Below are 23,281 nucleotides of genomic sequence, written 5' to 3'. Positions count from 1 at the left end.
AGGATTGCCCAGCCACACCATTGTCTCCCCAGGACATGCCTTATCATTTTTTTTGCAATATGGATAGGATGAGAATTTTCCCAATATTTCAGCTCTGGTTCCTTTTTCCTTAAGAATTCCTTCTTCAATGCAACTTTCTCACATTTTCTTGTAAGTAGTAATAGGAACCCAGGCTACATCCTTAAGACTTTGCTTACCATTCTCTACTAAGTATCCAAGTATCCACTTTCATCACGTTCTTCTTTCCCCAGAATTCTGGAACAAAACTCAGTCAAGTTACTTCCCACTTTATTACCAGGATTGTGTTTCCTCCAGTTTCCAATAGCATGTTCCTCATTTCCACTTGAGATTTCACCAGAATCAACTTTATTATTCTTATTTCTACTAACATTCTGTTCATAATGGTATACGTATTCTCTAAAATGATAGCTTTCTCTACAGCTCTCCTTTCTTCCTAAGCCTTCACCAGAATTGCCTTTAACATCCATATTTCTACCAGCAGTTCTCTATGGAGCCTCAGTGTTTTCTAGCATGCACCTCAAAACTCTATCAGCCTCTGTCATCCATCCCCAATTCCAAAGAAACTTAGATTTTTTTATGTATTTGCTACAACAGCACCCCACTTTTGGTTCCAAAATCTCTATTAGTCTGTGTAGGCTATTATAGCAAAATACTACAAGCTGAGTGTCTTAAACAACAGAAATTTATTTTCTCAGAGTTCGGAAGGCTAGAAGTGCAAGGTCATCAGAGATGGTTTCTGCTGAGACCTCTCTCCTCCACTTGCAGACAGTGCTTTTATGCTGTGTGCAAAAAGCGTGGTCTTTTCTGCAAGTGAGAGCTCTGGTCTGTCTTCTTATAAGACACTAGCTCTATCAGATGAGTGCCCCACCCTTATGACCTTCATCTTAATCATCTCCTCAGAGGCTTTGTCTCTAAATAGAGTCACACTGGTGGGTGGGGGGGAGAACTTCAACATATGAGTTCTGGGAGGAATGCAGTTCATTCCATAACAGTTATGCTTTAAAACTTCTTCCTGGTTTGAAAATCAGAAACTCTTACATTCATAATTTTTCATTATTTTTTGTAACTCCACAGGGAAAATAACTTCCTAGCCTGGGGCAAATTACCCTGGAAGTGGAAATCAGTCAAAGGGAGAAATAAAGTGGGAGAACACTGTTTATTGCTTACAAGCAATCATCCACCTCTGCTCGCCTGTGTCTCTCTTGACACGGCTGTAAAAAGGGACCCCACCAAACCTCTCTGGTCCAGATATACCCTTCATCTCCGACCCCTGTGATCACCTACTGATATGGAGATGGACTACCTCTCTCCACCCCTTGGAAACAGCTATTGATATGGCGATGCACTAAGACCAGGTGAGGGAGTCTGGAAATATTGCAATTTTACCCACAATTTCCCATGATTTTAACTATTAATTTTCATTTTGTATTAATCAGTTTGGACAGGGCTATATTGTGTTAACAGGTTTTGAATTATTGGTACCCCAAATACTATTGATTGTGACAAATAGCAGCAAACATTTATTGGTTTACACTTAAAATATATACATATTTATATTGTATTCTATGTTGCATAATATTAGAATTAAGATGTTAGTTATAAAACATAGACAAAAATTACAATTTAGATTTTAATAGAAGTTTTAATATGTCTTTTTTCACTCCCCTTAAAGCATGTCCACTGTTGGAGGCAGCTGCTCCAAGGAACATTATTTTTATGAACATCAAATGTGAGAAGACAAAGAGCTGCTGACAGCCCCCTTTCATTTCGGCCGCGTTACTTGGGGAGTGTCTGCCTCTCGGCGTTTGCAAGGATGTAATTGCTACTGATCAAGACACAGCAACGAGTCTGCTGCCTCACATGCCCAGTGCAGAGAACGCTAGATACCCTTCTGGGGCTTGTAACTCCCAGCACCCCAGTGGTAGAAGAGTCAACCAGGTGAGTCAGACTGCCATCATACGTTTCTTTTTGTTGTTGTTCATGTATGCGATTCTGGCTCAGAGAGACCTTCAGGTGCTATGTGAGCCAAGAATTTTATGGTGAATCTATAGGGGTTTTTGAGTTTCATGCCAAGTGCATTTTGTTTCTGCAAATGAAAAACACTGGTGGCAGTTTCTCCACCTTTCTCTTCCCTTTTCATTTCAAGAATTGAAATGAAGCCAGTGGCTCCTAAAGACTCATCCGGAGCTACAGTAAACCGCACATTTGTTCCCATACCTGCCTGCAGCTCTCTCCAGAGAATAGCCCCTCGTCTTTCTTTTTTTCACCATCCAAATATTTTGAGAACACTCTCATCATCAAATTCTAACCAAAACCATATGGCCAAGAAAACTCTGGAAAAAGCAGAAGATTGCTTGTAATGGTGTGTCAGTGATGCTTGGTTAAACAGACAATACAACTCAGACACCACGTCAGAGACAGTGAGCCAGTCGCATTGTCCTTCGGTCTGCTCACCGATGTTTCCTAGCAGTTGCTGCTGTGTTCCCACTCTGCTTGGGCAGTTATCTCTGTGGATGGTTGTCGAACAGAAGTGTATGAGCCAAGGGAGGTCCGCTGAGCAAGCTGCTCGTGTTTACAACTTCCCCTCCTGTATGTCTGGGCTACTTATTCCACTTAATTTGGCTACGTCACTCCACTTTGATTTGTAGCAAAAGCAGGATTCAACATTTATAAGATGTGATGTTAAAACATGCATTTATTCTTCTAAAATTAAGTTCTCAAAATAGGTATGTCATTGCTAAATAAGGATAAGTAGGTAAACTGTTTACATATTCTCAGTATAAAATTTTATGATTCCATTATTCAGAAAAGAATCGATTTATATCTTGAAATATAAAAAAAAACAACTTTAATAACTCATCTCAATAGGAGGGCTACCAATTTTCCCTGTTCTAATTCGTGGATGCCTATAATTTCACTTGACTTTCCATTTTCAAAAAATACTGCTGTGAATGCTTATTACCAAAAGTAATTGAACACCACAAAATGGCCAAAATGTAAATAGGTAACATAAAAGAGAGGAAAATAAACCACTCAAATATTTCAGTACACATACATCCTATAAGAGAAATATTCAAATTAATCTTCTCCCAGGAGCCTAATAAAAAGTACTATTTAAAACATAAAATAATTGGGAAAAGAATATACCTCCTATTTACAGTCAGCACTATCATTACAAAATGTAAAAGCCTTCAAGTATATATTAAGGAGAATGTAAATGCAACATGCTATTTTTAGCATGATGCAATTAATATGTGCAACAGGTAGGATGTATATAAACTTTATGGCTTTCCTTTTATAAAAACCCATTTGTATGCACTCCCTATTAGGTTTGTCAGAAAAAAAAATCTATAGTAAAACATTCTCAAATTATCTATAAAGTTAATGAAGACATTCTAAAAAGCATTGTTTATAAACCAGCTCTACTATATAAGTAAGTTCTACTGCTTAAATTTTCTAGATTGTTTACATGCAGACATAACTATAAAATTCCAATGAAATCTTTCTTGTCTAATAAAGTATTGAGAATCCACACCAATGACTTAGGATGCAATTTAGACATGGTTACTTTCTCAAAATAAAACATACAACATTATTGAAAACCTCTTAAAATACACGTTGCAGAAAAACTAAATTACTTTTTTTCTGCCACTGTTTTGAGTCAGCTGTAATTTGCTCATGAAAAACTGAGAATACTACCTCAGTAAATACTATCAAAACCTTTTTAAAGGTCACATAAAGTAGTTAAATTAAGTGGTAACCACAAAAGTTAACGCTGCTTGGCAATCATACTTTATTTCCCTAGTCCATCATTTTCCAACTCTTCTAAGCTATGATTTCAAGTGCTTTTCCCTCCCTCCACAAATGCCCAATATATCTGCTCCAACATGCACTCCAAATGCATTCTTACAATCTACCTAATGAACTGAAGCAACCAGGAGAGATCTTCCACAAATTACCACCACCAGCTCTAACATCCACCAGCCTCTTTAATCGCAGTTTCACCCTCTCCTGTTTAATCCAAATACCCTAAATCTCATCCTTTGTTAAACCTCGTAAAGGCTATCATTCCAGCATTCTACCATCTCCTATCCAGATCATCAAATTTTCCTTCTCTTCTAGGTCATTCTTATGAACATATACACATGGCATATGATTCTCATCTTACTAAACTCACAGATGCCAATGCTACCTTTGCTACTCTTATCTCTTATCCTTAGTTTCCAGCAACACTCCTAGGTTGGTAGAATACACTTCTGTTTCCTGTGACTTAATGCAACTTTCTCTGAAATGTACTCCAACCAAGATTTTGCCTCTGTGTGGTTCCAGAGATATGACTTCCAAAGTCCAATGATCAAATCTAAAGTGTTATGTTACTTTATCTTTCTTGGCTGATTATCCAGAACAAGCATTCTTTCTACCTGAAAATACTGTACTCACTTGTGTTCTGGAACACTATATTCTCCTAGTTCTCCTATTGTTTTGCTTTCTACTCCTAAGCCAATCAGTCAATCAATCATTCTACTAATCTATTTTTATCAAGTACTCTTAATGGTAATTTAATTATTTGCTTACTAAAACATGGCTGATGCCATAATTGCGAACATAGCTACTGATCAAATTGTGAATCACCCATAGTTTGATGAATACATTTTACAAAGGAAAAGATATGGCAAAAATATTGTATCAGTTATTGCACTGCAGTCTTTAACAACAGTTTTTGATTTCTAGCCATTTAGATTAGGTAAATACTTTTACCCCCATATCTGAAAATCTCCAGTAGAAATATTCTGGTAATAAAAACTAGTTTGCTATGTACCAATATAATCAATGATTTGTAATATAAAAATGGAAAATCTCCAAAATTTTTCATACCATGTGATTTTATCTGGTACTAACCTTCTAAGCTCTATGAGGTTGTTTCACAAAAATGTATGCACAATATGTATTCCAAACTCTGTTATTAACATCTTGGGCCAGAAATGAACTTATGGGGGAGAAAATAGAGAGTTAGATTTCTGTTGTTATGAATTGTCAATGTGCAAGCTTTTATTGATATTCTTTTAAGTATTACAATTCAATTAGATGATTAATCTCTTTCTCAAGAAGAAAATAAAATCAGCTTTCACTTATAGAACTGCTTAGATATTTTTATTTTAGAAAATGCATAAAATCACTAAGTTAGGAAGAACATCATAGAAAACCTAATCACTTTGCAGCATTTCATTCTCAAGTCCAGTGTGTTCTTTTTTTCAAGGTCATTGAAACTTTATGTTTAATCTGTTAATATCCAGGACATTTGTTACATGTGGCAGTTTCCTCTTTCTTTACATTTAATGCTATTGATATTTCAATTCATATTGTCCAATCTACTCAGTTTTTCACATCAAGAAAATATGTGACACAGTTGCCTTCGGGACGGATTTAGTCTTGAAAATCAGTATTATTGATTTTCGATCAAATGACTTTTCTTTTTCACTACAATTTCCCATATAAAGGAGTTCATTGGACTCCAAAATACTTAGTTTATGCCATTACTTAAGGGTATGCTTAAGAATTTGCGAGGACAGTAGCTCTTTCACTTTTTCCTTAAATATTACTGGGGAAAGATACAAAAACAAAGACATTTTTTTTCTGGATAAATAGGGTTTACACGAGCCTAAATGGAAAACTAGACTGCATTCCATTATTTTTGGTTATATTTGAAAACATTTCTCCAATAATGTGATTTCCCTATCTGAATATAAGTACAAAAAAGAGGATTTATCTGTTTATGATGGATAGTACCATCTTAGTAAATTTAGGCATGTAAGTAATGACTAAATTGCCATCTCACTTCTAAGTTATCCAAACTGCATATGAGCGTAAGGAGTCATTTTTTTCAGACCATCAGTATGAGAACAGCTCCAACCTTCAACCACAAACATAATAAAAATCCCATTATAAAAAAGATAGTCTGAAAATTTGTCCTGTTCTGAAAATTCACTGTAAATACTAGTTACAAATCAACTTAGTGGCAGAACTAAGGTATGTCATTTTGGTCTTGACATTTTCTTTTTCAAAATGATGAGGTGCTGAAAGAAACAAAAATAACCTTATTTCCCCTTTTTCTGTGTTTATAGTTTTTCTGCAGTAAAACTGGAGAAATTTAACTCACTGCATCTTAATAAATCTTGACTGTTTTGTTCTATAAATAATCCATTAGTATAATAAAGCATACTTTAGATTGAATTGAGTAGGCTTTTATATTATTTCTAGTATTATTGTTGATTCTTGTACAAATAGTTTGAAAGTTAAGATCAAAAAGAAAGTTTTTTAAAAATACTCTATGATTTTAAAACAGTTTAGTGAAAAATTGTCGATAGTATAGAGTTCCCATATACCCCAAACTCAGTTTTCCCTACCAACATTGTCATAATTGATCACAATTTTCCATAATATTCCAATATTGATAAAGTATTTTTAACTAAAGTTCCTAGTTTATTCAAATTTCCTTAGTTTTTCCTTCATTTTATTTTTCAGTTCTAAGACCTCATTTATGACACCCTGTTACATTTGTTTTGTTTCCTATGCTCTCTTTGCTTCTCACACTTTGTTTTTGGTGACCAGTTTTGAGTAGTAGTGGTAACGAATTTCAATTGCAATATATCTGTTGTATTTCTCACGCTCAGACTGGTGTCATATGTTCTTGGTTGGAAGACCACAGAGGTGGCTCCATTCTTACTGCATCATCACAATGGTACATACTATCACCTGATTTATCACTAAAAGTGTTAACCTTTATAACCCGGCGGAGTTAGTTTTGTAAGATTAGTCTACTGAATGGTTCCCCTTCATTTCTTTCTATTTCCGTATTGTATTCTTTGGGAGGAAGTCACTAGGATCAGACCATACTTAAGGTGTGGGGAGTCGCGCTCCAACTCCTTGAGGGAAGTATGTCTACCTAATTATTGGCAGTCTCCTGCATGGGAGACTAATCTCTTCCCTACTTACTCATTTGTTATTTTATTTGCATCAGTATGGACTCATGAATATTTACCTTACACTTTGGTTTATAATCTAGTATTGTTATATTTATATTATTGCTTAGATTATTTCAGTTTTGGTCATTTCAGTTAGTTCCTGTGTCCCTTTGACATATCCCAAACATTGTGGGAATATATATGTATGGGTGTGTGTGTTTTGTTTCTTTTAATGCTTTATTACTCCCTGGCTCTGCAGAACAGCTCTGCCTCATCTTGTACAGGCCCTTCCCCCGTACTAGAATCAGCCATTTCTCTAAGGAATTTCACTCCTTTTTATTGAAAAATGGTTTTAGACAAAAACTAAGATGAGTGTGGGGTGTGCTTATTCCTTCTTGGGGTGTTGTCACTTCTAGGCCCTCTCAGATGGCAGAGCAATGAAATAAATATGTGTACACTAATCTATGCATATACATATATCAGCATATAAATTTCTATGAGTAGCCATCTGTGTCTATTTTAAGCTAAACAATAATTATGTTTGTATTCCTAATCCTAATCTGTTATCATATTGGTATCCTAGAATTATAGGCCCTCCCTTATCAATGGGGACTCCCACACGTGCCATCCATTTACCCAGTTGTTCTATTCCAGTATACAAGGGAGGGGTAACAGAATTGCCCATTAGTACCCTATGGAAAACAACTTTATCCACGAGAGTACAGTGCTGGTATGCAATTTCTTTAAACCATGGATTTACATAATCTACTGACTGCCAAAATTAGTTATGTCAGCACCTTTCCTTTGGCTTACCCTCTTCAGCGAGTCTGTTTCACACATCTGTAATGCAATTAGATGCTTTTGTTATAGTGATCACACTATTCAGGGATCTACTGCCCTCTTAGATGATATTTTTTATTGAAAAATGGTTTTATTTGATACATTCATGCATTAAGCTTCACTGTTTGTGCTCTAGAATTATATGGATTATTATAAAGGGTAGCTTCATGTATCCACCTATATACTATTGTACAGAATAGTTTTACTGCCCTAAAGATAATTCCCTGTACTTCATCTTTCATACTTTCTGCCATCCACATAAAACCCTGGAAACTGCTTATCGTTTTTCTGTCTACATAGTTCTGCCTTTCTAGAATGTCCAATTTAATCATAGAGCAAGCCGTATTTTTAGACTTCTTTCACTTAGCAATACGTATTTAAGGTTCTTCAATGTAATTGTTGCTTGATAGCTCATTTATCTCTCTCACTGAATATTTCATTGTATAGATGTACAACTATTTGTTATTGATTCACCTAGTGAAAGACATTTGGTTGATTCCAGTTTTTGGTCATTATGAAAAAAGATGCTATGAACAGTCATAGGTTTGTGGTAGGATGTAAGTTTGTGATCAGGTGTGAAAATACCTGGATGCATGATTACTATATTGTATTTTAAGATATTTTTAACCTTTTAAGACACTGTCACACTATACTCGAAAGTCATTGTTCTATTTGGCATATCTACCAGCAATGAATCAAGGATTTGTACAGCTGGCATCCTTCCCAGCATTTGGTTTTGTTACTTTTTGGATTTTTAGCTGTTTAATAGGTATGTAACAATATTTCATTTAATTTGCAGTTCATAAACATATGAAAATGTGCTGCTTTTCTGATGCTCATCTGCCATCTGTGCATCCTCTTCAGTGACACAGTTCCTCTTATGAGCATTTTTTTATTTTGGTTGATCGTACTGTTGTGTTTTAAAAGTTTAGGATGGTTTGGTCAAAAATCTTTGTCATACATGTTTTTCAAATAATTCCTCCAAGTTTATGGCTTGTCTTTTGATACTCTTAGTAGTGCCTTCCATACGGCAGAAGTTTTAAAATTTAATAAATTCCAAATTACCATTTTTTCTTTTATGGTCCATGTGCTTTTGATGTTGTGCCAGCAGACCTTGGAGATACTGTGGGATCAGTTCCAAAGCAATAAAAAGAATATCACAATAAAGAAAGTCAAGTGAAATTTTTAGTTTCCCAATGCATGTAGAAGTTATGTTTGTGTCATAGTTTAGTCTCTTAAGTATGCAATAACATTATGTCTAAAAACACAATGTGTACACCTCTTTACCTTAATTAAAAAATACTCTTGCTAAATACTGCTAGCCATCATAGGAACTCTCAGTGAGACAAAATATTCTTGCTGTTGGACAGTCTGGCCTCCATGTTGGGGCTGCTGAATCTTCAGGGTGGTGGCTGCTGAACCTTGGGGTGGATGTAACAATTTCTTAAAACAAAACACTAATACAGCTCTTTGCATTGATTGACTTTTCCTTCCACAAACATTTTTTCTATAACATGCTGTTTATATTGTTTGATAACATTTTACCCACAGTAGAACTTCCTTCAAAATTGGAGTTAATTCTCTTGAAACCTGCTGTTGTTTTAACAACTAAGTTTATGTAATATTATAAATTCTTTGTTGTTATTTCAACAGTCTTCACAGCCTCTTCATCAGGAGTAGATTCTATCTTGAGAAATCATTTTATTTATCCTTGCAGAAGAAACACTCTCATTTGGTAGTTTTATTATGAGATTGCAACAATGCAATCACATCTTTAGACTCTACTTCTAATTCTAGTTCTCTTGCTATTTTCACTGCCTCTATGGTTACTTCCTCCACTGAAGTTTGGGGCTCCTTAAATTCATCCTTAGGGGCTGGAGTCAACTTATCCCAAATTCCTGTGAATGTTTATATTTTGGCCTCTTCCCATGAATCATGAATGCTTTTCATGGCATTTAGAAGAGTGAGTCCTTCCCATACGGTTTTCAATTTACTTTGCCCAGATCCATCAGAGGATCACTAGCCAGGGGAGCTATCACCTTACAAAGTGTATTTCATTCACAATAAGACTTGAAAGTCAAAATTGTTCCTTGATCCATAGGCTGCAGAGTGGATGTTGTGTTAGCAGGCATGAAAATGGCACTCATCTCATGTTCATCAGACTCTTGGGTTATCAGTGGGCAGTAATATTTCAAAGGAACATTTTTTCTGAGCAATAGGTCTCCACAATAGCCTTAGAGTATTCGTAAACTATATGTTATAAACATATGTGCTGCCAGCCAGGCCCTGTTTTTCCATCTACAGGTCACAGGCAGAGTGGATCTGATGTGATTTTTAAAGTCCCTAGGATTTTTGGAGTGGTCAAGAGCATTGGCTTCAAATTAAAGTCATCTTTGCTTAGAATTTCTAGTCATGATGGTACTGGATTTTTTAAAATGCTTTTTCAATCAATTTATATGATTACATGATCTTTCTTCATTAGCTTGTTTGTGTGGTAGATTACATTTACTTTCAAATTTTGAACCCAGTTTGCATGCCTAGAATGAATCCTACTGTGTTGTGGTATATACTTTTATTTATTTATTTACTTCTTTTTAATCAAGGTATCATTGATATACAATCTTATATTGGTTTCAAATATACAACACAGTGGTTCAACAGTTACCCATATTATTAACTCCTCTCCCCACTGGTGTGGTTACTATCTGTCAACATAGAAAGATGTTACAGAATCATTGACTGTATTCTCCATGCTGTACTACCATCCCTGTGACTGTGACCAACTTATATGATGATTATTTATGCTTCTTTTTATACATTGTTGGATTTGATTTGCTAATATTTTATTGAGGATTTTACATCCTTTCGCATGTCAGTAGTTTTTCTTTTGTTGAAAAGTCTGTATCTGGATTTGATATTATGATAATGTTGGCCTCATAGAATAGAATGTTATGAAGTGTTCCCTCTGCTTCTCTATATTGAAAAGATTTTGGAGTATTAGCATTGTTGCTTTGTTTTATGTTTGGTAGAATTCACACTGAACTCATCTAGGCCTAAAAAGATATTTTTGATTAAATTTTGTTAGTAGATATTGGCCTTTTAGATTGTCCATTTCTCCTTGTGTGTTTGGATAGTTTTATCTTATAAGAATGAGATCATTTCATATATGTCATCAAAATGGTTGACAGAGTTTTGTAGTGTTCCTTTATTATCCTTACAGACTCCATGTAATCAGTACTAGTAACTTTCCTACATATGTGATATTGGTTATTTGTATCTTACCTCTTTTTTTATAGTTAGCCTCGCTGGAGGTTTATCAATTTTATCTAACTTTTGAAAAAATTACATTTGTATTTTGCTGATACTTTCTGTTGTTTTTCTGTTTCTAAATTCATTTATTTCTGCTCTAACTTATGTTATATATTTTCTTTTGCTTGATTTATGCTTAAATTGCCTTAAGTTGGAACCTTATTGGTTCTAGAGCTTTCTTCTTTTCTCATACGTATGATTAATGCTATAAATTTTCCTGTCCACTACTTTCATGCATCTCCCCAATATTTGAAATGTTATACTTTAATTTTCTTCGAGTTTAAAACATTTAAGAAAGTGTTTTTCTGAAACGATTTTGATCCATGAGTTACTTAGAATGATATTTTAGATTTTCAAATACTTGGAAAATTTTCAGGAATCTTTCTGTTCTTGATTTCTATTTAATTCTACTGCAGTCTCAGAGCAAACTTTATATTATTTCTATTTTTTAAAAGTAGCTATGATATATTTCAAAGCCCCAAATGTGATCTAAATTGGTGAATATTCCACATGAGCTTGAGAAGGGTGTTTATTCACCTATTGATAAATGGAGTATTCCTTACACATAAGTTAGATCAAGTTGATTAATAGCTGTTTAAATCATCTCCATCCTACTAATTTTCTGCATGCTTCATTAATCAATTACTGACAGAGGAATTTTGAAGTATCCAAATATAGTAGTGAATATGTCTATTCTTTTTAATTCTATCAGCTTTTAACTCATGCATTTTTTATCCGGTTTTTGGGTACATATAAATTTAGGGTTGTTATGTGTTTGTGAGGACTGGCATCTTTATCATTGTATAATGCTCATCTTTATCCCATATAAATTTCCTTGTTATGAAGCTGCTTTCCCAGAAATTAATACCTTGTCCACCTTTCCTTTGATTATTACTAGCATAGTATACCTTTCTCCATCACTTTACTTTTTACCTATTGGTAACTTTACTTTATATTTAAAATTTGTTTGTTGTAAACAATATATGTCTATTTTTTTTCAATCTACTCTGACAGTCTTTTTTAGCTGGTACACTTAGATGATTCACAGAAAAAGTGATTTTTTATACAGTTGATTAATAACTGCCAGGTTTTTAGCCATTTTCTAATTGATGCATTTTTTTTTCCTTTTAGTACCTTCATTTTCCGACTTCTTTTTAGCTGAATTTTTAATGATTCCATTTTATCTTATTTCCTAGCATATTGATAATACTTTTGAATATTTTTGTATTTTCTAATATCCATTTATAATTAAGTCTAATTCAAATAACACTATGCTGCTTTATATGTACTATAGTGACTGCGTAAGAGTATTCTAACTCCTCCTTCCAGCCAGTTATGATATTACTGTCATTCATTTCATTTATTGTCTGCTATAACCATCCAGTACATTTGTTACCATTATTATACAGTTATCTTTTAGCTCAAGAATAAGAAAAATTAATTATTTTATTTTCCCTTCATTTGTCCCTTTGTCATGCTCTTCCTTTTTTTATGCAGGTCTTAAATATCTTACCTATGTCATTTTTCTTCTCCCTAAAGAACTTACTTTTATAGTCCTTCCAGTACCTGAGAAAGTCTTTATTTCTTCTTTACTATTGAACTCTAATTTCTCAGCTTATGGCTCCAGCACCTTCTGCTCTAATTAAGCAGATCCTGTCTTTGACTCTGGATTCATCTGTCCCTTCAAATGTCAAAGTAGCGGTTGGCCTTCCAATCTCAATCTTCTGATGAGTCCAAGAAAATTAACGGATTTTCAGTTGAGGTTTTTCTTATCATAACAAAGAAAGTGACTACATCACAACTCTTTCCATGTTGTATCTGAAATGAGAAGTCCCCATAAGGCTCTGTAATACCACTCCTTATTCATTTTTAATTAGTGAGCTGTGACTGTTAGAGGTGTGTCTTCCACGTAAGAAAATCTATTGTAACATTCCAATAATAATATTTTGACATTGATTTTCCTCTTACAGAAAAAGGAAAATCTTACTTGTTGCTATTTTCCCACAATATTACAGTCACTATTTTTATGCTTATTTCTTGCTTGTGGAGACTATTTTATATTTATTCATGCTCTGATGTTTCTTAGCATGCTTTTAGTTTATTCAAATTATAGGTGACTGAAAGAATGAATTTCAAGATACTTCTATTCTGAAAAATCTATGGAGCAATAGATTGGAAGCATAAAAGAGAGTGAAGAGAATCATGTCATGTTCCACTGGGAGACCTTTTTTATCCTTTAGAAGCATATTAGAAATGCATGTTTTAGAAATGGAAGCAAACTACACTGTACCTCCTCCCTTAAGACGCATTTAAGCCATGAGCAGAATGTTGTACTTGGCTGAGATTTTTTCCCGACTGGAAAGCTTATGAGTTTAGTCTATCTAGTATTATTCTTTGTACTAGTAGAAGTAGCACAAAGAATTTTAAATCACATTGAAAGAATAAGCCATTTCCTTTTCAGAAAGGTTTTATTTGGTCAAGAGAGGTCATATTTCTCCACAATATTTGCCAGTGTTTCCTTAGAATTTAAAAATAAACTAAAAGCACTGCTGAAATTATCTAAAGCATCTGAAGTAGAAATACCAAATATGAAGCTTATCATCAGTCTGGGTAGAAAGTTTTGTTAAAAATCATTACAAAATTCTTCCATTTTGAACTATGGAGTATTGACGAAGTATTAAAATTTATTTCTCACTTCTGAAATATTCAGTGATCCTTCAGTTAAAAAAAGAGGCACTTTAACCAGGCAAGACAATATGCTTCAAGAAGTATCAGAAGAAACGTCTCTTTGATATATCAGTGTGAGACTTTGGACACAAAAGGTCTTACAATTTCTTGCTTCATGTCAGGAACCTGGCAAGTAGTATACATATAATTTATTTAATTATATAATAAATATGTTTATTTTGCTGACTGTCTCTATTCTTCCCCTCATTGTTTGTGTACTGAAATTTCATTAAAGTGCTAAAAAGTGATAAAAAAATTACCATACTTCTGCATGGACTAATCTTTTGAGATGGTTACAACGTATATAGGGAAAAAAATAGTAAAGGAAAAGTGTCACTGAATCATCAATACCGGAAACAAGTTTTAGATTTTTCCTTAAAATTCTGAAGAAATGCAAATGTATGGAGCTGCCATGACAACATGTCAGCTCTCCAGAACTCAAACAGACGAGCTGTGCACCAAGGGAGCTCTGTCAGCCACTGAGTCCCACGGAGGTCCTCATAAAGCCCAGAGCTGGAGAGCACATTTATCTCCAAAGAAATCGACTGGAAAATGAACAGTTCTAATGAGGGACTTCAACATAGCCTCAAAACTAGGACTGGTCACTGGGGGTGAAGCATAGGTAAAGTTTTGAAGGGTATCAACAATTTAATGTTGATAGAGAATTCCTTGAGCTGAACAGTCCCCCAACATAACAAGAGTTTCTTGATGTATGGAACTTCAAAAAATACCCATATATAAAGAAAGAGAATTCTCAAAGTATGGAACTTTTCATTATGCTTTCAATCTTATTTTGGAAAGTGTGAGGATATCTTTTTGGTTCAAATTTACCAATGTGTAGGAAAATAACTCACTTAAATGATATAAACTATCATTTTTCTTTATCTCAATGGTGATGTTATTTCCATTCATGTAATACATTACAAATAAAAACTCCCAGATTTTAGGGGGTTCTGAGGAAACCATATCCAAAAATGAAATTATTTATTTATTTATTTATTTATTTATTTATTTTTGAGAGGGCATCTCTCATATTTATTGGTCAAATGTTTATTAACAGTTAACAACAATAAAATTCTGTACAGGGGACTCAATGCACAATCATTAATCCACCCCAAGCCTAATTCTCATCAATCTCGGATCTTATGAAGCACAACGAACAAGTTCTTACATGGTGAACAAATTCTTACATAGTGAATAAGTTCTTACATGGTGAACAGTACAAGGGCAGTCGTCACAGAAACTTTCGGTTTTGATCACACATTATGAACTATAAACAATCAGGTCAAATATGAATATTCGTTTGATGTTTATACTTGATCTGTATGTGAATCCCACATTTCTCCCTTATTTTTTTTATTATTATTTTTAATAAAATGCTGAAGTGGTAGGTAGATGCAAGATAAAGGTAGAAAACATAGTTTAGTGCTGTAAGAAAGCAAATGTAGATGATCAGGTGTGTGCCTATAGGCTAAGTATTAATCCAAGCTAGACAAGGGCAACAAAATATTCACAGACGCAGAAGATTTCTCTCAGAACAGGGGGGGCGGTGAGGTTCTGAGCCTCATCTCTGTTGATCCCCAATTTCTCACCTGATGGCCCCGCTGTGACTGTGCCTGTCTTAGGTTGTTCCTCCCTTGAGGAATCTTACCCGTCTCTGGCTAACCAGTCATCTTCCAGGGCCATACAGGGAAATGTAAAGTTGACAAGTGAGAGAGAAGCCATATTGTTTGAAAAGGTTAGCTTTTTACTTCTTTGCAGATTTATGCCCTGTGGCTTCTATGCCCAGCATTTGTCTTGAGGTATCTTTACGACTTGGAAGAATTATGATACTTGGTAAATTTGATATGAGGCACGAATTCTATTTAAGGGTTGTAATTAAGAAGGAAGAAGAAAAGCTATAGAAGTAGCAGACGGAAGAAAACATGGGAAGATTTGTAACTTCTTTGACATATCTTCTTGTAGAGTAAATTAAGCATGTATAGGTTTTAAACTACTAATTAAATTGTGCACACGCATTAACACAATAGGAATACAGTTACATAACCAAAGCAGGCCTACAATTACCAGCCATCTCCAGTGAAACCAAGAAAACCAGTGAGGCATCCTAGGCATTTGTGAAAATTTATCTGTGATATGATGGATATTGTCCAACTGAACTTGAACAGTCTGAGAGAAATCAGACAAATTAAAACAACCCATTCCTGGGAACGGTTCACATCCCATATGTTCTTTTAACAGTAGATAGTCTGTAGTTGTAAGATTTTGGAGTGCTACAATTTGCACTTCTGCTAATTCTTGGTTGAGTTCCAACAGTATAGATCCAGTCAAATTTGTTGTTTTACTGTGTGCACAGGCCAGCTTAGATATCTCCTTCTTCATTCCAATGCCAAGTCCAGGAACCGGTGGGATGAATGCAGCTACAACTGCAACAGCACCAGGATCTTTGTTGACGTTTTTTGATGATCATCTTCTGGAATGACTCTTCCAGAGGATGTTGATGTTGGAACTTCTTCTTCATATCGTATCTTAGTTCATTTTCTGGTTAGCAAAATTAGGCTTTGATCCTCTGTATAAACACAAACAGACCCTTTGCCCACACTTTGATAAGCCCTTTATACCATTGTGAAGAACTTATTGGAGGTCACCACACAGGAACTGCTTTTTTTTGTTTGTTTGTTTTTTAAGAGAAAGGAATATTATCAGAAAAATGCACTTCCATAGCCGATCATCTGACACCCTTTAAATGATGAAAATTAAGGATATTTAAAGCATGCATTAATCATTGATTTACAGTTAGTTTTATCCTATCAAGGAGTAATCCCCCTTTCTTTTTTTTTCTTTTTTGTTATCATTAATCTACAATTACATGGAGAATAATATGTTTACTAGGCTCTCCCCTATACCAGGTCCCCCCCTTTACAGTCACTGTCCATCAGCATCGCAAAATGTTGTAGAATCACTACTTGTCTTCTCTGTGTTGTAAAGCCCTCCCCTTTCTCCCACCCCTGCCATTATGCATGCTAATCTTAATACCACCCTTCTTCTTTCCCCACCTTATCCCTCCCTACCCACCTATCCTCCCCAGTCCCTTTCCCTTTGGTACCTGTTAGTCTATTCTTCGGTTCTGTGATTCTGCTGCTGTGTTGTTTCTTCAGTTTTCCCTTTGTTCTTTACTGCACAGATGAGTGAAATCATTTAGTATTTCTCTTTCTCCATGTGGCTTATTTCACTGAGCATAATACCCTCCAGCTCCATTCATGTTGCTGCAAATGGTAGGATTTGCCCTCTTCTTATGGCTGAATAGTATTCCATTGTGTATATGTACCACATCTTCTTTATCCATTCATCTACCGATGGACATTTAGGTTGCTTCCAATTCTTGGCTATTGTAAATAGTGCTGCAATAAACATAGGGGTGCATCTGTCTTCTTCAAACTTGATTGCTATGTTCTTAGGGTAAATTCCAAGGAGTGGAATTCCTGGGTCAAATGGTACGTCTGTTTTGAGCATTTTGATGAACATCTATACTGCTTTCCACAATGGCTGAACTAATTTACATTCCCACCAGCAGTGTAGGAGGGTTCCCCTTTCTCCACAGCCTTGCCAACATTTGCTGTTGTTTGACTTTTGGATGGCAGCCATTCTTACTGGTGTGAGGTAATACCTCATTGTAGTTTTAATTTGCATTTCTCTGATAATTAGCGATGTAGAGCATCTTTTCATGTGTCTGTTGGCCATCTGTATTTCTTTCTTAGAGAACTGTCTGTTCAGTTCCTCTGCCCATTTTTTAATTGGATTATTTGTTTTTTGTTTGTTGAGGCGTGTGAGCTCTTTATATATTTTGGACGTCAAGCCTATATCGGATCTATCATTTACACATATATTCTCCCACACTGTAGGGTTCCTTTTTGTTCTATTGATGGTGTCTTTTGCTGTACAGAAGCTTTTCAGCTTAATATAGTCCCACTTGTTCATTTTTGCTGTTGTTTTCCTTGCCCAGGGAGATATGTTCAAGAAGAGGTCACTCATGTTTATGTCTAAAAGGTTTTTGCCTATGTTTTTTTCTAAGAGTTTTATGGTTTCATGCCTTACATTCAGATCTTTGATCCATTTTGAGTTTACTTTTGTATATGGGGTTAGACAATGGTCCAGTTTCATTCTCCTACATGTAACTGTCCAGTTTTGCCAGCACCAGCTGTTGAAGAGACTGTCATTTCGCCATTGTATGTCCATGGCTCCTTTATCAAATATTAATTGACCATATATGTCTGGGTTAATGTCTGGAGTCTCTAATCTGTTCCACTGGTCTGTGGCTCTGTTCTTGTGCCAGTACCAAATTGTCTTGATTACTATGGCTTTGTAGTAGAGGTTGAAGTTGGGGAGTGAGATCCCCCCTACTTTATTCTTCTTTTTCAGGACTGCTTTGGCTATTCGGGGTCTTTGGTGTTTCCATATGAATTTTAGAACTATTTGTTCCAGTTCATTGGAGAATGTTGCTGGTAATTTGAGAGGAATTGCATCAAATCTGTATATTGCTTTGGGCAGGATGGCCATTTTGACGATATTAATTCTTCCTTGCCGTGAGCATGGGATGAGTTTCCATTTGTTAGTGTCTCCTTTAATTTCTCTTAAGAGTGACTTGTAGTTTTCAGGGTATAGGTCTTTCACATCTTTGGTTAGGTTTATTCCTAGGTATTTTATTCATTTTGATGCAGTTGTGAATGGAATTGTTTTCCTGATTTCTCTTTCTATTGGTTCATTGTTAGTGTATAGGAAAGCCACAGATTTCTGTGTGTTAATTTTGTATCCTGCAACTTTGCTGTATTCCGATATCAGTTCTAGTAGTTTTGGGGTAGAGTCTTTAGGGTTTTTTATGTACAATATCATGTCATCTGCCAATAGTGACAGTTTAACTTCTTCTTTACCAATCTGGATTCCTTGTATTTCTTTGTTTTGTCTGATTGCCGTGGCTAGGACCTCCAGTACTATGTCAAATAACAGTGGGGACAGTGGACATCCCTGTCTTGTTCCCAATCTCAGAGGAAAAGCATTCAGCCTCTTGCTGTTCAGTATGATGTTAGCTGTGGGTTTATCATATATGACCTTTATTATGTTGAGGTACTTCCCCTCTATGCCCATTTTGTTGAGAGTTTTTATCATGAGTGGAATTTGAATTTTGTCAATTGCTTTTTCAGCATCTATGGAGATGATCATGTGGTTTTTGTCTTTCTTTTTGATGATGTGGTGAATGATGTTGATGGATTTTCGAATGTTGTACCATTCTTGCATCCCTTGGTCAGTGTGTATGATCCTCTTGATATATTTTTGAATTCGGTTTGCTAATATTTTGTTGAGTGTTTTTGCATCTACATTCATCAGAGATATTGGTCTGTAGTTTTCTTTTTTGGTGGGGTCTTTGCCTGGTTTTCGTATTAGGATGATGTGGGCTTCATAGAATGAGTTTGGGAGTATTCCCTCCTCTTCTATTTTTTTGGAAAACTTTAAGGAAAATGGGTGTTATGTCTCCCCTGTATGTCTGATAAAATTCCGAGGTGAATCCATCTGGCCTGGGGGTGTTGTTCTTTGGTAGTTTCTTGATTACCGCTTCAATTTCGTTGCTGGTAATTGGTCTGTTTAGATTTTCTGTTTCTTTCTGGGTCAGTCTTGGAAGGTTGTATTTTTCTAGGAAGTTGTCCAAATTCTCCTAGGTTTCCCAGCTTCTTAGCATATAGGTTTTCATAGTACTCTCTAATAATTCTTTATATTTCTGTGGGGTCCATCATGATTTTTTCTTTCTCGTTTCTGATTCTGTTGATTTGTGTTGACTCTCTTTTCCTCTTAGTAAGTCTGGCTAGAGGCTTATCTATTTTGTTTATTTTCTCGAAGAACCAGCTCTTGGTTCCATTGATTTTTGCTATTGTTTTATTCTTCTCAATTTTATTTATTTCTTCTCTGATCTTTATTATGCCCCTCCTTCTGCTGACCTTAGGCCTCATTTGTTCTTCTTTTTCCAATTTTGATAATTGTGACATTAGACCATTCATTTGCGATTGTTCTTCCTTCTTTAAATATGCCTGGATTGCTATATACTTTCCTCTTAAGACTGCTTTTGCTGTATCCCACAGTAGTTGGGGCTTCGTGTTGTTGTTGTCGTTTGTTCCATATATTGCTGGATCTCCATTTTGATTTGGTCATTGATTCATTGATTATTTAGGAGCGTGTTCTTAAGCCTCCATGTGTTTGTGAGCCTTTTTGCTTTCTTTGTACAGTTTATTTCTAGTTTTATGCCTTTGTGGTCTGAAAAGTTGGTTGGTAGGATTTCAATCTGTTGGAATTTACTGAGGCTCTTTTTGTGGCCTAATATGTGGTCTATTCTGTAGAATGTTCCATGTGCACTTGAGAAGAATGTGTATCCTGTTGCTTTTGGATGTAGAGTTCTGTAGATGTCTATTAGGTCCATCTGTTCTAGTGTGTTGTTCAGTGCCTCTGTGTCTTTACTTATTTTCTGTCTGGTGGATCTGTCCTTTGGAGTGAGTGGTGTGTTAACGTCTCCCAGACTGAATGCATTGCATTCTATTTCCTCCTTTAGTTCTGTTAGTATTTGTTTCAGATATGTTGGTGCTCCTGTATTAGGGCATATACATTTATAATGGTTATATCCTCTTGTTGGACTGAGCCCTTTAACATTATGTAATGTCCTTCTTTATCTTTTGTTACTTTCTTTATTTTGAAGTCTGTTTTGTCTGATACTAGTATTGCAACACCTGCTTTCTTCTCTCTGTTGTTTGCATGAAATATGTTTTTCCATCCCTTGACCTTAAGTCTGTGCATGTCTTTGGGTTTGAGGTGAGTCTCTTGTAAGCAGCATATGGATGGGTCTTGCTTTTTTGTCCTTTCTATTACTCTGTGTCTTTTGATTGGTGCATTCAGTCCATTTACATTTAGGGTGATAATTGAAAGGTATGTACTTATTGTCATTGCAGGCTCTAAGTTTGTGGTTACCAAAGGTTCAAGGTTAGCTTCTTTACTATCTTACTGTCTAACATAACTCTCTTGTTGAGCTATTATAAACACGGTCTGATGATTCTTTATTTCTCTCCCTTCTTATTCCTCCTCCTCCCTTCTTCATATGTTGGGTGTTTTGTTCTGTGCTCTTTTTCGGAGTGCTCCCATCTAGAGCAGTCCCTGTAAGATGCCCTGTAGAGGTGGTTTGTGGGAGGCAAATTCCCTCAACTTTTGCTTCTCTCGGGATTGTTTAATCCCTCTTTCATATTTAAATGATAATCGTGCTGGATATAGTAGTCTTGGTTCGAGGCCCTTCTGTTTCATTGCATTAAGTATATCATGCTATTCTCTTCTGGCCTGTAGGGTTTCTGTTGAGAAGTCTGATGATAGCCTGATGGGTTTTCCTTTGTAGGTAACCATTTTTTTCTCTCTGGCTGCCTTTAGTACTTTGTCCTTGTCTTTGATCTTTGCCATTTTAATTATTATGTGTCTTGGTGTTGCCCTCCTTGGATCCCTTGTCATGGGAGTTCTGTGTACCTCTGTGGTCTGAGAGGCCATTTCCTCCCCTAGTTTGGGGAAGTTTTCAGCAATTATTTCTTCAAAGACACTTTCTATCCTTTTTTCTCTCTCTTCTTCTTCTGGTACCCCTATAATGCAGATATTGTTCCATTTTGATTGGTCACTCAGCTCTCTTAGAATTCTTTCATTCCTGGAGATCCTTTTATCTCTCTCTGCATCAGCTTCTCTGCGTTCCTGTTCTCTGTTTTCTAGTCCATTAATGGTCTCTTGCATCTCATCCATTCTGTTTTGAAGTCCTTCCAGAGCTTGTTCTATTTCTGTATTCTCCTTCCTTAGTTCTTGCATATTTCTCTGCAAGTCCATCAGCCTGGTTATGACTTTTGTTTTGAATTCTTTTTCAGGAAGACTGGTTAAATCTATCTCCCCAGGTTCCTTCTCAGGGGAAGATGTAGCAGATGCCGAAGCTGTCTGGGTTAGTCTTGTCTGGATCATATTTTTTTGCGTTTTATGTTGACAGGTGCTATTGACTGTCAGCTGGGAGGGCCAAAGTTTCCACTTGCTTCTGGCCTTTCTTTACTGGGACAACTACGACCCCTAGTGGCTTGTGTTGGGTAATTGCATGTAGACTGGGTCTTTGTGTCTTGCCCGGCCGGTATGGAGGAAGCTCCCTTTCTGCGTTGGTGTGAAGCCTTTGGCTGCTTCTCTGCTTTCACCACACCCGGAGGGGTAATGGTCGGGGGGTTGTTTGACTGTTTACCTCCATGGGGGTGTCTCAGAGCTTTTGCCCAGGGGGTTAGTGTGCCCAGTTTTCCCTGTAATTTCCAGCTACTGGTCTGTGACCTGTGTTGTTTCCATCCAGCAGTTGCATCCCTGTCCCTTTAAGACTTTCAAGAAGCACTCGCTTTTCTTTGTCACAGGGGCATCAGCTTAGGGACCCGCTCAGAGGTCTTGCTGCCCTGTTTCCCTAGTATCCAGGACCCCACGCATGCACTGTGTCTGCGCTCTGGTGCGGGTGGCTGGGGCTGGGTGCTCAGCAGTCCTGGGCTCCCTCTCCCTCCCCGCTCCGACTCCTCTCCTCCTGCCGGGAACTAGGGGGTGGGGCATTCGTGTTCCACCGGGCCGGGGCTTGTATCTTACCCCTTTCACCAGGCGCTGGGCTCTTCCATGTGTGGTTGTAGTCTGGCTGTTGTCCTGTGTCTTCTGGTCTCTGTTTTATGATTAGGTATATTTTTTGTATTTTCAAAAATATATATGTTTTTGGAAAGAGATTCCCACTGTCCTGCTCACACCACCATGTTGACTCCTCCTGTCGATTTTTTATATTTTTATATTTAGAAAATATGTTTCTAATAGAATGATCACAGCAAAATTGTTACAATTAAAATACTGCCCTTGGAAAGGAAGTTATTGACAAAGGGATGACGTGTAAATACTGACACATTTTGAAAGCATTTGAATTAACTTGATTTTCGTTTTAATTACTTTCTGCTAGTCAAAATGTTGTGTTTTGTTTCTTTTTCTCACTCTTGGCTAACTCTTGTGACTGAGGTTGTTGAGTGTCTTACATTGTAACTACCTATCTCTTGAAGACTTCACCTGCCCTTGAGAACACTGAGGGAATTGTGAGAAATGAGTTTCTCATATCTGAGGGAGAGTGCAGAGCAAAAGAATATTTTCATGTTGGAATTGCCTATAGATTCTTCTGCATTTAAATCAAATAGGCTACTTTGATGACCTTATTTTCATGTTAATAAGTCTGTATAGCACACAACCTTACCAAGAGATATAAGAACAAATCTAGTAATATATACACAAGACACATTAAATTAATTACTCTGCTCTCCAAAATGTCATAATGTAGAAGCAAACATCAAATACAATCAAATCACCAAAGA

The 23,281-nt window shown here is 36.1% G+C and overlaps 1 long non-coding RNA gene across 1 annotated transcript in view; it reads left to right on the top strand.

Annotated features, from left to right (window-relative positions):
• Window positions 1–1,123: 1,123 nt before the first annotated feature.
• LOC118971372 (uncharacterized) overlaps window positions 1,124–23,281 on the top strand; it is a 376,061-nt gene continuing 353,903 nt past the window's right edge. Inside the window, exons 1-2 of the long non-coding RNA XR_005059781.2 lie at window positions 1,124–1,376; window positions 1,694–1,959. This is a non-coding gene — a long non-coding RNA (uncharacterized lncRNA). The remainder of the gene's footprint in view (window positions 1,377–1,693; window positions 1,960–23,281) is intronic.

This window comes from Manis javanica, chromosome 16, assembly GCF_040802235.1.
Source record: "Manis javanica isolate MJ-LG chromosome 16, MJ_LKY, whole genome shotgun sequence".
Taxonomy (NCBI): Eukaryota; Metazoa; Chordata; class Mammalia; order Pholidota; family Manidae; genus Manis; species Manis javanica.
The sequence above is the reverse complement of the archived record's forward strand: the minus strand, read 5'-3'. Positions and strand labels throughout refer to the sequence as shown.